Source organism: Equus caballus, chromosome 2, assembly GCF_041296265.1.
Source record: "Equus caballus isolate H_3958 breed thoroughbred chromosome 2, TB-T2T, whole genome shotgun sequence".
In the NCBI taxonomy this organism is placed as follows: domain Eukaryota; kingdom Metazoa; phylum Chordata; class Mammalia; order Perissodactyla; family Equidae; genus Equus; species Equus caballus.
Window position 1 is genome coordinate 42,521,285 of NC_091685.1, and position 15,630 is coordinate 42,536,914.

Genomic DNA, 15,630 nt, shown 5'->3' on the forward strand with positions numbered 1-15,630 from the left:
AGCTGAGAATAACAAAACTTGAACTGCTGTGAACAGTATGGTTACTGAAACCAGTTTACTTTTTTGGGCACTCCTTTTTGACCTTAGAATATATCCTATAGGGCTGTATAGGAAAATTAATGTATTTTAAAGTTTCTTGAAATAATTCTTCTCTGTGTGGTTACTAGTATGAAATCATCAAGTCTGAAGAAGTAATAATGAATTTTTTGGATTTCTGATATGTTAATAAAGGGTCTACATGGTCGCATATACTTACATAGAATATTGAACATAAGGCTGAGCAATACTTCTGATGATTATCTAAATGTAATTTAAGCACCTTTTTGTTTTTCTTTTTCTTGAGAGGTCACTACAGTTGGAAGGGACTTTCAAGATCATCTGTTCCAGTCTCTAAATAGATAAGAACCCAAGCCTCCGAAAGGCCAAATGACTTGTTGAATGCCAACAATCCAAAAATTTCATAATGTAGGGTAGAAAACAACTCAGATTCCCAATTTACAGACCTTTCTACTATATAGTTTGCTTTCAAGGGAACATGTAGATATCTGAATGACATGGTTGTTTTATTCCTGGTCTAGTTGTGTTTCTTGGGTATTATACAATGTTATAATAGTTTCTTGTGTGTTGGAAGTTGGATGATTCTGCTGCGAATATGCCATGTTCTAAATAACTGAATGATTTTTCGCATTCTCATATGTATGTTTGTTTTACTTTCTTGCCTATTTGATACTTAGAGTTTTTGTTTTTGTAAGGAATCTTTATTATGAACATATAATGGTAGAGCCAGAAGGGGCCTTTGAGATTATTGTATAGTTGAGGAAACTGAGAATCACAGATTGGTGATAATGCAGACAGTGGCTGTGGTAGATGGAGGTGTGAATGTCTGTGAAAACCCTAAAAAATTTGTCTATATTCAAGGTAATTCATTAACATGAGCTTGTTTTCTATTGAGTTTTTGGTTTAAAAGCTTTCTGAAAAAAATTCTCCTTTCATGGCTATGTTGATCAGTTGAATTTTGAATAATGAAGATCTTGCCATATTTAATTTAATGCCTATTTTTGGCACTTTCCTGAATTTATCTGACTTATTCTCTTTCTTATCCCAGACCCTCTAAGGATTCTGTAGAACATAACTACTGTACAGAAATAATTTGGGCTATTTTTGCCCAAGGTCTTTTGTAGCAAGTTCCTTCTGAAGTTTTCTTAAGCATTGCCAGAGGGTTTTTGGTTTTTGGAGTTTTCATTTCTGTGAAACTCCCTTCCCATCATTTGGAATTCTTCCTGTCAAGGCGAGCTCACGTGGCTCAAGCGTCTTGGGTTATGCAATACCAATGCGTTTAGCCACCAACGGACTAAGTTGTGTGTGCTCATTTTGTGGTAAGTGGAAAAGTTTAGTGGCTGTTTTAATTTTTGTACTTCATTCTTATGCTGGCTCACAGAGAGGTTTAGTTGTAGGCACTTTCTTTAATGAAAAGTGAAGTGAATGGAAAGATCTTGTGAGAAGTTAATGTTTATTTTGACTTCCGTGAAGTAATGGAGGTTTTGAGCTGTGTTAAGTAATAAGTTGAAAAGATAAATACATTGTCATGTGAGAAGTATTTATTGTTTTCTTAAGAGTATAGCATAGAGTCAAAACAAGGTTATCAATTTAGAATAAACCTTGTGTCCATTTCCTCTTTCCCAGGACGATGTAGAAATTTATTCGAAATCTGTAGTATTACACATTAGTGTGTGTTTAACCTCACAGTAGGACTGTTTAGTTTAAATGCATTTAAATACATAGTTTAATTTTTAAAATTGCAATCACTAGTAGAACATTTTCAAACTGTCACTTCTTTTGACAATTATGTGGACCTATTTTTAAAGGTAAACTCTTCTGTATTACTTATTTTGACTCATTTTTTCCTTCATTATTCACAAATGAGATTTTTAGTGTGCAATTTTTAAAACAATTTATTGGGGTATAATTTATGTATAATAAACTGCTCAGGTTTAAAGTATGAAATTTTATGAGTTTTCTCAGATGTATACAGCAGTGAAACTACTATAATGATCAAGATACAAAACATTTCCAACACTCCCAAAAGTTGCCTCATGCCCTTTTATAATCCTGTGCTGCTTCCAGCTTCAGATAACCACTGATGTGTTTTCTCTCTTTATAGATTAGTTTGTACTTTCTAGAATGTTGTAAGAATGGAATAATAACATATATAGTCTTTTGGGTCTAGCTTCTTTCAGCATAATAATTTTGAGATTCATTTGTGTGCATTATCAAAAGTTCATTCCTTTTTATTGCTGAGTAGTATCCCATTGTGTGGATATTCACAATATTTTATCTGTTTGCCTGGTGATGGATGTTTGGGTTGTATCCAAGCTTTTGGCCATTATGAATAAAGGTGTTAGGCACATTGTTATATAAGTCTTTGTGTAGACATATATTTTCATTTCTCTTGGGTAAATACCTAGGAGTTAAGTGGCAGCATTGTATGTGTGCAGGTTTCTTTTTAAGAAACTGTCAAACTGGTGTCCACAGAGGCTGTATCATTTTACATTCTCAGCAGTAGTGTGTTAGGATTTCGGTTCTTCAGCATTCTCAGCAAGACTTTATTGTCAGTTTTTTTAATTTTAGCCATTCTAATGGGTGTGTAGTATTTCACTGAGGTTTTAATTTGAACTTCCTGAGTGTTGGTGATGTTGAACATCTTTTCATGTCTTATTGACTATTTGTATATCTTTTGTGAAGTATCTTTTGACTAATCAAATCTTTTGCTCAAATATTTTGCTTAATTTAAAAAATTGTTTTTTGTTCTTTAGTATAATTTAATTGTAAGAATCCTTTTTATATTGCAATGCAAGTCCTTTGATATATGTATTGTGAATATTTTCTCCCATACTAGGACTTTTTCTTTTTTGTAATGGTGTCTTTCAAAATATTTAATTTGGTAAAATCCAATGTATCATTTTCCTTTCATGAAAGTAGCCTTGATCTTGATTATTCTGTGATTACAAAAATTGTTTCTGTGCTTGCTTTCTTGAAATTTTAGTTCTAACATTTAGGTCTGTGATTCATTTAGAGTTAATTTTGTATATGATGTGGGGTAGGAGGTGAAAGTGTATTCTTTTCCACACAGGTGTCAGAAATCAGAACATTTGTTGAAAACAGCCTTTTCTCATTTAATTGCCTTGATACCTTTATTGAACAAAAGTTGCATGTATATGTTTTGGTCTTTTTCTGGATTCTATTCTGTTTCACTAATCTAATACTTCTTTTTTGTTAGAACCTCTGTGTTTTCAGTGCTATAGCTTTAGAGGAGCTCAAGTAGTGTAAGTCTTCCTACTTTGTACTTGTCTTTTAAGATTGCTTTGGCTATTTTGGGCATTGGCATTTCTATATAAATTTTAGAATCAGTTTGCCAGTTTCTATTTTTAAGAAGGCATGATGGAATTTTGGTTGGGATTACATTGAATCCGTGGATCAATTTAGGAAGAATTGACATCTTAATGTTGAATCTTCTAGTCTATGAACATGGTATCTCTCTCCATTTTTAAAAAAGATGTCTTTAATTTTTTTAAGATTTTGTAGTTTTCAGTGTAGAGGTCTTACATATACTTTGGTAAATTTATCTCTAGGTAATTACTGTGAGAAGATGCTATTGTTAATAAAATTGTATTTTTTAATTTTAGTTTCTAAATGTTCATCAGTAGGATAGAAATACAATCAGTTTTTATGTGTTGACCTTGTGTCCTTCGGCCCTGCTAAATTCTAGTAGTTTTCTGGTTGGTTCTTTAAGATTTTCTGTCTAGACAGTTATGTCATCTGCAAGTAAAAACTGTTTTACCCCATTCCTTTCTAATTTTTGTGTTTTATATTTTGTGCTTCATTGCACTCACTTGGACCTCTGGTGCAATACTGAATAGAAATGATGAGAGTGGACATCTTTGCCTTCTTTCTCATCTTAGGGAGAAAACATTCAGTCGTTCACTGTTAAGTACAATGTAGGATTTTTGTTGTCATTGTTTAATCAAGTTGAGAATGTTCCTTTTATATCTAAATTTGTTGAGGTTTTTATCATGAATGGGCGTTGAATTTTGTCAGATGATTTTTTTTTCTTTTGTATCTAATGAGATTATCGTAAGGTTGTTTTACAGTCATGCACCACACAATGACATTTCAGTTACAACAGACTGCATATACGACAGTGGTTTCATAGGACTACACAGCCTAGGTTTGTAGTAGGCTATACCACCTGTGATGCTGACACGACGATGAAATTGCCTAACGACAGATTTTTCAGAATGTATCCCCATCATTAAGTATTGCTTGGCTGTACTTTATTTTGTTAATATATTGAATTACATTGATTAATTTCAAATGTTAAACAACTGTGCATTCCTAAGATAAATCCTACTTGGTCGGTATGTACTAGTGGACTCAGTTTGCTAATAGTTTGTTAAGAACGTTAACATTTGTGTTCATAAGGGATATGAGCTCTATCTTTTTTCTTTTATCGGAGTAATACTGACTTCGAAAAATTAGTTGGGGGCCGGCCTGGTCGAGTAGTAGTTAAGGTTGCATGCTCTGCTTTGGCAGCCTGGGGTTTGCTGGTTCAGATCCTGGGTGTGAACCTACACACTGCTCCTCAAGCCATGCTGTGGTGGTATCCCACATGCAAAATAGAGGAAGCTTGGCTCAGATGTTAGCTCAGGGACAATCTTCATCACACACACACACACACACACAAAATGGAGAAAGATTTCCTCCTGCTCTCTTTTCTTAAAGAGTTTGCTTGTAAAGGATTGGTTTTTTTGTGGTCATTAAATGTTTGATAGAATTCACAGTGAAGCCATCTGGGACTAAATGTTTTTTATGGGAAGTTTTAAAATTTACGAGTAGACATAGGCCTATTCAGATTGTATTTATTCATGTGTCAGTTTTAGTAATCTGTTAATCTGTGTCTTTTAAATGTTTTGTCCATTTCATCTAGGTTATCAAATTTATTGGTAAAAATTTCAAATTATTCCTGTATTATCTTTTTAATGTCCATAGAATCTGTAATTTTGGCCCTTCTTTCATTCCTAATACTCCCAGTTTGTTTCCTCTTAATCAATCTAAATAGAGGTTTATCAACATTATCGATTTTTTCAGTAGTTAGCATTTGGTTTCATTAATTTTCTCTATTTGTTTTATATTTCACTGATCTCTGATCTTATTTTTACTATTTCTTTTCTGCTTATTTTGGGTTAATTTGATCATTTTTCCCCTAGCTTCCTAGAGTGGGATCTTGGATAACAGGTTTTATCACAAATTTTGATTTGTTGTTTTTTCGTTATCATTCAGTTAAAAATATTTTAAAAATTTTTTGTATGATTTCTTCTTTGACCCATGCATTATTTAGAATTAGATTGCTTAATTACAAGATACTTGAGATTGTTCTCTCTTTTTTGTTGTTTTTGAATCTTATTGATTTCTAATTTACTTCTGTTGTCATCAGAGAGTACCCAGTAAGAGTTCAGTCTTTTGAAATCCACTGAGACTTGTTTCTTAGCTCAGCATTTGATTTCTAATGGTGCATGTTCTATGTGCACTTGTGAATTTATATTCTGCACTTATTGGGTGTACTATTATATAATTGTTAGTTTCTTTAAAGTGTTTGATTTCATTATTCAGATCTTCTATATCCTACTAATTCTTTTATCTGATTGTATTGTCAGTTACTAAGAGAGATGTATTAAAGTCTTCAACTATGATTGTGGATTTGGTTATTTCTCCTTTTGGTTCTGTTAGTTTTTGCTTCATATGCTTGGAAGTTGTATCGTTAGGCGCATGAACATTTACAGTATTTCTCTTTCTCCATGTGTTGACGCTTTTACCTTCTTGGTGTAACCCTCTTTGTGTCTAGTAATGTTATTTGTCTTGAACTCAGTTTTGTCTGATGTTAATACAACTGCTCTAGCTTTCTTATGCTTGTTGTCTATATGATGTATCTTATTCCACCTTCTTACTTTGAATCTTGCTTTTTCTTTTTACTTAAAGTGTATCTCTTGTATATATTAGTTCTTTAGTTGTGTCTTACTTTTTTATCCAGTCTGGCAAGCTCTACCTTTTATTTGGGGTGTTTAGTCCATTTTAATTTAATGCAGATGGTTCTCAGGTTGTATAAAACTTGAACTACATGTATACATTCTTAATAGCAGAACTCTCATTGGAGAATCTCAGAAGGAGTTAATATATAAGTATCTTATTTTCATGGCAATGTGTCTTACTACTTTTGGTCCAGTGATGAACTTGCAGAATAGTTAGATACACAGTTGTTTTTTGTTTGCTCATTCATGTTAAAATGGATTTTTTATCTTTTTACTACTTATGTAAAGAACAGTTTTGTACTGATGTAGAGGAAGAAGATGTAATAAACATGTTGGCCTCTCTCATTGAAAGAGGCAGGTGTCCATGATGACAATGGACATATTCCTTAATGTATGTCAGCAAAGATATGTTTTGTTATATTTTAATACTTTAAATTGTGAACACCTATAAATGTAAAGTTGTTTTGCTTATAATTTATTTTACATTAAATAATATTATGTTAAAATATGACAAAGCACTGGTGCTCCCTCTGGAAGATCTATTTGTGTGTGTACTGTTCCAGGTATGCGTTACTTCATATACAGTTTTTATTAGGCTCATCTGTACACATTACATTTAACCTGTAATTTGTAAACATGATGCTGCATGACATATAGATGGCCCATATTAGTCTAATGGGATTAATTCAGCCACCTTTAAGTGCTTGCGTTTATTTGGCCTTTTACAAAATAGGCCTTTATGTTTTTCCTTAGAAACTGCAGCAGAGCCCTATAGTTTGAGACTGAGGTTTTCTAGAAAATGTCTTGCTGAGTTTTATTAAATTGATATTGAGTTTCATTCTTTGGGTGCAGGTATGTTTCTCATTTCCTAATAAAATTAAAATTCTTTTTCTCAGAAGCTTATTTGCATTTTTACGTTTACTTTCTCTCACTAACATTAAATGTATATATGCTCACCAGGTATAAGTAAAATTTATAATCATGCAGCAAAAATTTCATCTCTGCCTGGACAGTTTTATTCCCTGAAATATGGATGGCTATTAGACATTTAGATTAAGCTTTTTACATATTCAAGAGAGTATATATTTGTTTGCTTATTTATTTATGCATACCCACATATCCTTCAACAAAGGATTCAAGGCTTCCAATAGTTAGTTTTTTATCTCTGATCTATAAATATCACTATTTGTTAACCATTGAGTATTAATCATCTTTGTTTTCTGAGCCATAGCCCGATGCCTCATATATGGTAGAGAGGCACTAAATATTTGTTGAATGATCGAATAAATAAATCAGGTTTAAGTCTAAATCACATTTGATCACCCAGAACTTGGTAATCAAAGGTTGGCACAGCAGAGTATGCAGCTAAGGCTACTCTAAGGATCATTTTCATCTTTCTCTCTTTCATTCTAAAATATTAAGTCTATAGAATTTCTGTCAGAGATTTCCTGTTAGTTCATCATAAATAGGCTTCACTAAAGCATCTGGTCCTGGATTAGCTTTGCAATACATAGGACTGAAATGAATGTCGAGTATTTCCCAGCTCCCAAATAGGCATTGTCAGGAGGCCCTTTTATCACAGTTTGTCTAAAGCATATGATCAGGATTCTTCTGACATTCGTTCCACACCCACACCCTTTACTTAAATTCTTCTCGTTTTACTATTTCTCCATTCAGATTAGTCAATATTAAATGGTTGTAGGATGGTGGTGGTTTTTTTCTCAGGGTTCTGATTTGTTGAAAAGAGTAATAGGAAGAGTTGATAGGTTATGTGATTTCTTATTATGGAAATCCAATAAAGTTTAGAACAGCACTTTATATAAATCAATCTTGACAAGCCCCTTTGCTCGTGTTTTATTTATGCTATACCAGGATATTGGAGTCTACTGTGTGCTGTATTGTTAATTATAGCATATATCCACTTGTGGTTTTCTGGTATAACCAGGGCCTTTTCAACGGATTATCAGAAGAATAATATATAAATTTGAGTTTTTATTTATTGTACTTTGACCAATTAGAAACATTTTGAACTTTAGTTTTGAAAATTAAGTGTTTAGAAATTTACCAGTGTGGCTCCCTTTAGGCTGAGAGCTTCCTAAATTCACTTCTGTTCGAAAGTTCCAGGCAACAATACTTTTAACACAAATTATGTGATTTGTTCATTTTGTCTCGTTTAGATGAGGAAGATTTTTTTAATTTAATGCTTTAACATTTTGTTCCTTTTTAGATAATCTGTAGCTTTACTTAAAGTTGAACTTTATGCCCTGTTCTTTTCTTTCCCTTAAATATGGCAGAGAGCATTATCAAAGTCTCTCAGGGGTGGATGGGGAGATAAAAGGCCACTTATATTAACACCCTCTGGGAATGGCACCTTCGTTACTTAGGCAGTGATTTCAGTTTTGATAATTTTAACAGAAAAATCCTGCTGTAAGTTCTTCTCATTTGCTGTGCTCCTGATGCATCTCTTCACAGTTGTGGCCCCACTTTGCTTTTCCATGTGAACAACTCTCAGATTTCTTTAGTCATTCCTTTCTTTCTTTTCTTTTCTCTCTTTTTTTGTATAATAGCTTTTTGAGATATAATTCACATATTGTATATTTCACCCATTTAAAGTGTAGAGTTGGGGCCGGCCCGGTGGTGCAGTGGTTAAGTGTGCATGTTCTGCTTCGGCGGCCCAGGGTTCGCCGGTTGGGATCCTGCGTGCATACACGGCACGGCTGATCAAGCCATGCTCTGGTAGGTGTCCCACATATAAAGCAGAGGAAGATGGGCACGGATGTTAGCTCAGGGCCAGTCTTCCTCAGCAAAAAGAGGAGGATTGGCAGTGGATGTTAGCTCAGGGCTAATCTTCCTCAAAAAAAAAAAAAGTATACAATTAATGGTTTTTAGTATATTCACAGATTTGTGCAACCATCACCACAATCAATTTTAGAACATGTTCGTCACCCCAAAGAGAAAGTTGTACTCATTAGTAGTCACTCCTCATTTCTCCCTCTCCCCACTCCTAGCCAACCACTATTTTACCTTGCATCTCTAGGATTTGCCTATTGTGGACATTTCATATAAATGGAGTTATACAATATATAGTCTTTTGTAACGCCCTTCTTTTACTGAGGGTAAAGATTTCAAGCTTCATCCATGGTGTAGTATTAACCATTTTTATATAAAACCATTTTATTTCCCCTCCTGGTCAGCTTTGTCTGTCTGTCTTTAAAATGCAGCACCTGCACTAAAGCATATTCCCCAGATCTGATCCGCATGAAGCGGCAAGGAGATGCCACCTCAGTTATCCTAAAGTTCATCTTCCTAATGCAGTCTAAGCATTTATGAATGTGCCTTCATCACATTCACTTTTGTCTTGTTTTGTTTCATTTTTCTTTGTATATTTGCCTTTGCTAAGCCATTTCTCTGTCACCCTCAGTTTTTTTGACTGATTTTTGAACCAGGCATAGGACCTTAAGTTTATTACTGTTATTTTAATTTTATTAGGTATCAACTGTTGGTCAGCTTCCTGATGTCATTAATAACAACAATTATATTAACAACAATAATTTAAAATTTATTTGTTGAGTGCTTATATGTTAGGCAGAAGTTTAAAGTGCGTTTTATGAGTGAATTAGTCTTCATAATAATTCTATGAAGTTAAGTATAGTTGTCACCTACAGATTAATAGCCACACTCTGTCATATATTTATATACGTAATAATTTAAACTAAGAACAGGGTAGAATTGAGGCCAGTACCTCATAGCAGCCTTCTTGAAATGTCCAGTGAATCTGCGATTTTGGGGCTTTGCTGTCCAGCCAGTTAAAAATCCTTTATGCTGCAGCCTGTCCAGGCAGCTGCATCCTTTCTCCTAGGTTCTTGGTAGGAACTGAAGAATGTGATTCAGCTTTTACTTTTGTTTGGCAAAAGTTAGAGAGTTCTTTTACTAATTTAAGAAACTTTTTTCTCAGATAATTTTTTTCCGTGCTGAAGACGGGTAAATCTCAATGTTTTGAGATTTATGTGGTATTTTGAAAAATGTCTTCTTAACATCTATCAGTTAGGATTTTACCATCTTTGAACCTATATTAAGCACTAATATTAACACAATAAGTGTTTAGCAAATCAGGATAAAAGCCCTTAGCCTTTTTACATTTAAGAAGAGCTTTAAAATCATTCATTTGTTTATTTATTCAGTAATAAACATGATTGAGTCCCTGCTCTTTTGGGAGGCCATTTGATGAAAGTGTCGATAATCTAAGTAAGTATTTAATCTTAGAACAAAGTAGGCCTGTGAGTTTTTTGGGCTCACATATAATAAAATTTATAATGTTTGTCCTAATTTGTATTTTTCCCTATACTAATTTTGAAGTATACTTCAGGATACTTTTTTATAGCTCTCCTAGATAAATTTTTTTACCCTCAAAATTTGGAGCTTGGTGTATTCGTTTCCTTTGGCTGTCATAACAAATTACCACAAACTTGGTGTTAAAACACTGGAAATTTGTTCTCTCCCAGTTCTGCAGGCCAGAAGTTTGACGTCAAGATGTCATCCGGGCCCTGCTGCCTCCAGCTCCATAGGAGGAGAATCGTTCCTTGCTTGTTCCAGCCTGGTGGCTGCTGGCATTCCATGGTTTGCAGCCATAGCATTCTCTGCTGTCTCCACATTGCCTTACCCCTGTGTGTCTGCATCTTCTCACGTCTGTGTTTTACCGCCGCCTCTCTTTTATAAGGATGCTTAAGGATATAGGGCCCACCTGGATAATCTAGAATTCTCTCCTCATCTCAAGATCCTTAATCACATCTGCAAAGACCCTTTTTCCAAATAAGGTCACAATCATATGTTCCAGGGATTTGATCTGGATATCTTCAGATGGTCATTTTTCAGCCTGCCACAGTTGGGTGTACTATTAGGTAACTTGTTACTAAATAAATATAGTACTTATTTTTAATTTTTTTGGTAATAGTTTATTATTTTTATTTCCTAACCTTTTCTATCAGTTATGATTTATTTAGATTTAAGTATAGACTTTCTGATACTGAGAATATAAAAATTTCTAGTAGTGACTGATATTTCTGTAACATCTGAGGACGTTTGATTTATAAAATACTATAATATTTGTATTAGTATATAATGCATTGTATTTGGCTTGCTTTGTACAAAGAACATTTATTTAGATAATAGAATTGTCACGTATGACTACCACATCAACCGGTATTGAGGTTTTTTCCGTTTATTCTGACCTGTCAGATGGCTGAGTATTTCTTTCTCAGCTCTACTCCCGACCCACACAGCTCTAAACCCAGGCTGCCCCAGCCTAACCTGAGCCTGATAGAATAGGGAGGGCATCTGCTCCTCAGGGGACCTCAGGGGTGAGGTCTTAGGGTGCTTGTAGGCTTGATCTCTGAGACGGCCTGGAGTAAGCTCTGGCTACCCTTCAAGTCATTGCTCTTGTAAGTCTCTGCCATCTTTTCCGGTTTCTAATTTTACAGCCCTGCCCTGAGCCCAGCCTTGCCAGACTCTAACAAGCTCTCTTGCCCTCGCCAGCCGTCTTCTCCAGGAGGCTGATGTTCCTCCACAGCCAGTCCCTTGCTGGGCTTCTTAGATAACTGCACTGACTGCCCACCCTTGCCCTTCCTCCTGCTGTGCATGTTGGTTGACCTGCCTTCTCCCTGCTCACAGTATTTGTTGGACCGTGTATTCCAGCTCATTCCAGTACTTTGGAGTACCAGTTATCCAAGCATTTTTAGGAAAGTTGGCTCTTAATGTCCCTCCTTTTCTTTTTTTTTTTTTTTCCATTTCAGAAATGAGGTATACGTTGTTTTTGTTTTGTTTTTAAAGATTTTATTTTTCCTTTTTCTCCCAAAGCCCCCTCGGTACATAGTTGTGTATTTTTAGTTGTGGGTCCTTGTAGTTGTGGCATGTGGGATGCTGCCTCAGCATGGCTTGACGAGCGGTGCCATGTCCATGCCCAGGATTCGAACTGGCGAAACCCTGGGCTGCCGAAGCAGAGTGTGCGAATTTAACCGCTCGGCCACCGGGCTGGCCCCGAGGTATACATTTTCGTGTGTTCTCATATCAAGTCTCCCTTTATGCCTCTGAGTCATTGTTACTGGTGGCCATCAGACAAGATTGTGTGCAACTATTTGACATTTTAGGTTTGCGTAATCGTTTGCCAAGTTTTTGCGTCTTTTGTAGTCAGTTTTTTTATGCCAGTTTTCTGTTTTGGTACCACACAGTCTTTCTGATTTGTTCTTTTGAGATGCATTGCTGGACTGGGAAAGCTAGAATTATGAGGAAGCTAAGTATCTAAGGCCCAGAGTGAGGGGCTTCTTGATTGTCCAGGGCCATTGCTTGAGTGCATTACTGTGACTGCCCAGGGCCTTTTTCCTTATTTCTTAGTCACTAGCTCTGATTTGGCTAATATATCCTCATGAAAGAGCAGTCACTCAGATTTCCCAACTCTGGAGTTGCACATGCTTCGGTGTATGCCTTCTGGTTTTCTGTTCCATTACTTTATCATCATGACCAAAAAGAGTACGTGTACTATTGTTTATATAACCAAAAATTACATGTCAGAAATCACTGAGGTTAAGTTTGCTGAGCCCCATGGATTGGAAGCAGTTATTTCTGCACCTAAATTCTACTGAGTAGGATTTAAAGCAGTTTCTGTAAATATTTTTCTCTTAATACTGATGCAGCTGCTCTTGAGCTTTTTGTTTTTATTTATTTTTTTAAATTAACTGTCTGAAGGAATCCGGCTAAAATTGACCCATAGCTTCCCTTTCACATGTACTTTCTAGTTTAGTTTGGCATTTATGACTAAGTTCACTAGTGCCTGCGTGAGATGGATAGAACCATGTTTTTTCTGTTACCCTCTAGTTTAGAGCCTTATTTATTGTTTTTCTCTTTTCAAGACTGTGAGGATACTAGGAGTAAGTGAAAAAAAGTGTTTTAATTTCCACTTGTGGCCTGACATAGGTCTTTCTAAACTGACAAATAATTATCATTCAGAAAAGTAGCATAAACAAAGTAGATTCATGAATCTGCCAGTCGTTTTTCTCTCTGTGGCCAGAGTTACACTCATTCTACATCATAAAGCTGAGTCTTTTCATTAGCTGATTGGTTTGCTGAGTTCTAAGGAGGTAACCCCTGCCCTTAGGAACACTTGGCCAGCAGCTTAAGTCCACGACAGCTTTGCGTTCTCTGTGTCCTGTGCCCACACTCACACACAAAAAGCAAGAGGAAAGATTTTGTTTCTAAGAAGCAATGTTATATTCATATTAACAGATGTAGATGTGTAGATGATAACTATCCATAATTCCGTTTCAAGACCTGTGGCATATGCTATTCCAGCTTTTGCAGAGATCTGAAAATTTAAAGACACTAACCTTAACCCCTAAGGTATAAGCAAAGCCTGGCTGGGCACTTTGGCTTAGTTCAGTGATTATATTCTTTATTTTGCTAAATGAGTGTATTAATATTATTACAATTTATTTATCCTTTTTTTTCTTTTTAGAGTATTCTTTAGTATTTTGCTTTAAAAAAAATCTTTATAAAGAGGAGAAATGTGAAAAACTGGAAGTTCCCAATGTGACCTACCTCTCTGTTGCAGATGAAGAAATCGCAGGCCACACTGCTATGCAGAGGAGGCATCCCCTCCCCCCTTTCCCAGGCTGCTGCTCCTCCCAGCACAGCCTGGGAGCTCTCCTGAGTTTCCTGGTTTCCCTGAACTCAGCATTTCTCTAGGTTCCCAACAAATCACCAGGTTCTCTGTTATTTCCCTTCTCAGTCCCATCTTTCATCCTGTCTTGTGTGTATTGTAGAGTCACATTCTTTCTTTTGGGGCTCTGAAGCTTCTTCACTTTCCTTAGCAGCAGTACTGTTTCCCGTGACAGTCATCACTTCCATCCCTTTTTAGCCAGCTGTCCTTAATTGCACATTTCCTATGCTCTAGGAATCATGCTGAGATATGTTACCACATATCTTATGTCATCCTAAATAGTCCTCCAAAATAAATTGTATATTCTCCCTTTCTGCAGCTGAGAAAACTGAGATTTAGAAAGATAATTAATTTGTCTCTTATCACACAGCTAGTGGCAGAGTTAGAATTTCAATCAAAGCCAGAGCCAGGAACCCTATCCTGTTTAGACTTCAACTCTGCAGAACTCCCAAAATGGTAACTTTGGTCTCAGGACCTCCTCGGGTTCTTCTTTCCAGGTGTTTGTGTTTGTGAAGACAGTGTCAGATTAGAGCCTCAAAATAGACAGATGGTCAGAAATGGCTGAGACATTCAGATCTTGGTTTGTTCTGTATTTTAAAAATAGTTTACTGATCTCAACAGAAGTGCCTGCATTTGATAGTTACTTTTTCTTGCTGATCACCTTGCTGGTTGAGGCTCCTGTTGTGTGGGTTTAGAATACCTTTAAAAACACCATAGCCAGGAGGTGGTGATCTAATTTCCATACACAATATTATGTGGGAACTAATTGTGAATGAGGAATATAGCAATGCTGTGTCAGCCATGGAAATTCAGTTATAAGTGAGATGTTACTTAGACATATTACTGTCTGTTTTCACTTGTTCCTAGAATAGTGTTTTTAATTTGGTTGTTGCTCTTTATTAAGTATAGGCAAGGCTAATCATATTATACTAACTGCTGATTTTCAAAATCTATTCTGTGAAGTCATCTTAGTTTTTCAAGGCAGAGTACATGTCACCCCAGTCAGTGTTCATTGGCACTGTGTGTGTTTTGTGATAGCATTTATTTTGTTATTTTATTTATGAGTGTGTATTTCCTCTTTTCTGAGCTGCTCGTTCCCTCCTTCTGCCTGCCCACCCCTACCCTCAAGTGAAGAAAAGACAGTGTGCTTGCTGTCATTGCAGCTGGGGAGTCCCTGAGCCCATCGTAGCCACCACATCGCTCAGGCATAGATGTCTGGCGAGGACTCAGTCTCAGACTTCTTCCTAGAATCTGGGTTTGTGCTAGACCCTTGCTCTGCTGCTTGTGAGGGAAGTGGCCTTGAGCAAGATACTGAGCCTCTCCGTTTTGTTTCTTCATTTTTAGTGCTGTTGCCAGAAGAGTGACGTGAGGAATGGTGAAACCATAAAACCCTAAAGACCTATTGCAGTTCCTAAGCACATGCGATGCTCAACAAATGTTGGGTCGCCCTCCTTTCTCTTGTGTGACTCCAGGAACGGGCACAATTCCTGGAACATTGTAGTTATTCAGAGAGTGTTGGAGGGAGGGTTAGTTCAGTGACTGTATATTTCCTTCTGAAAATTAACTGGCTTTTTCCCTCAACCCTTACTCTCAGTAGTTAAATTCTGTGTCTTTGCCATTCATTATGTCTAAAATGTGCTCCCATAAGAATATTTAGACAGATTTAGCCTCTCTAGGGCTTAAGTAACATTATTTGGAGTGACAGTAGCCAAACGAAAATAAACATTGTGCTTTTGGTTTTAATTCTGGTTTTTAAATGTATATATGTATCATATTTTGTGCTTGGTACTAGGTCACTGGTGGTAAAAATATGAATGAAAATATATTGAAATCTGTGAA

General features: G+C 35.9%; 1 protein-coding gene across 13 annotated transcripts in view; it reads left to right on the forward strand.

Moving 5' to 3' along the window:
* RERE (arginine-glutamic acid dipeptide repeats) overlaps nt 1-15,630 on the forward strand; it is a 402,750-nt gene that overhangs the window by 276,072 nt on the left and 111,048 nt on the right. The window lies entirely within an intron of this gene.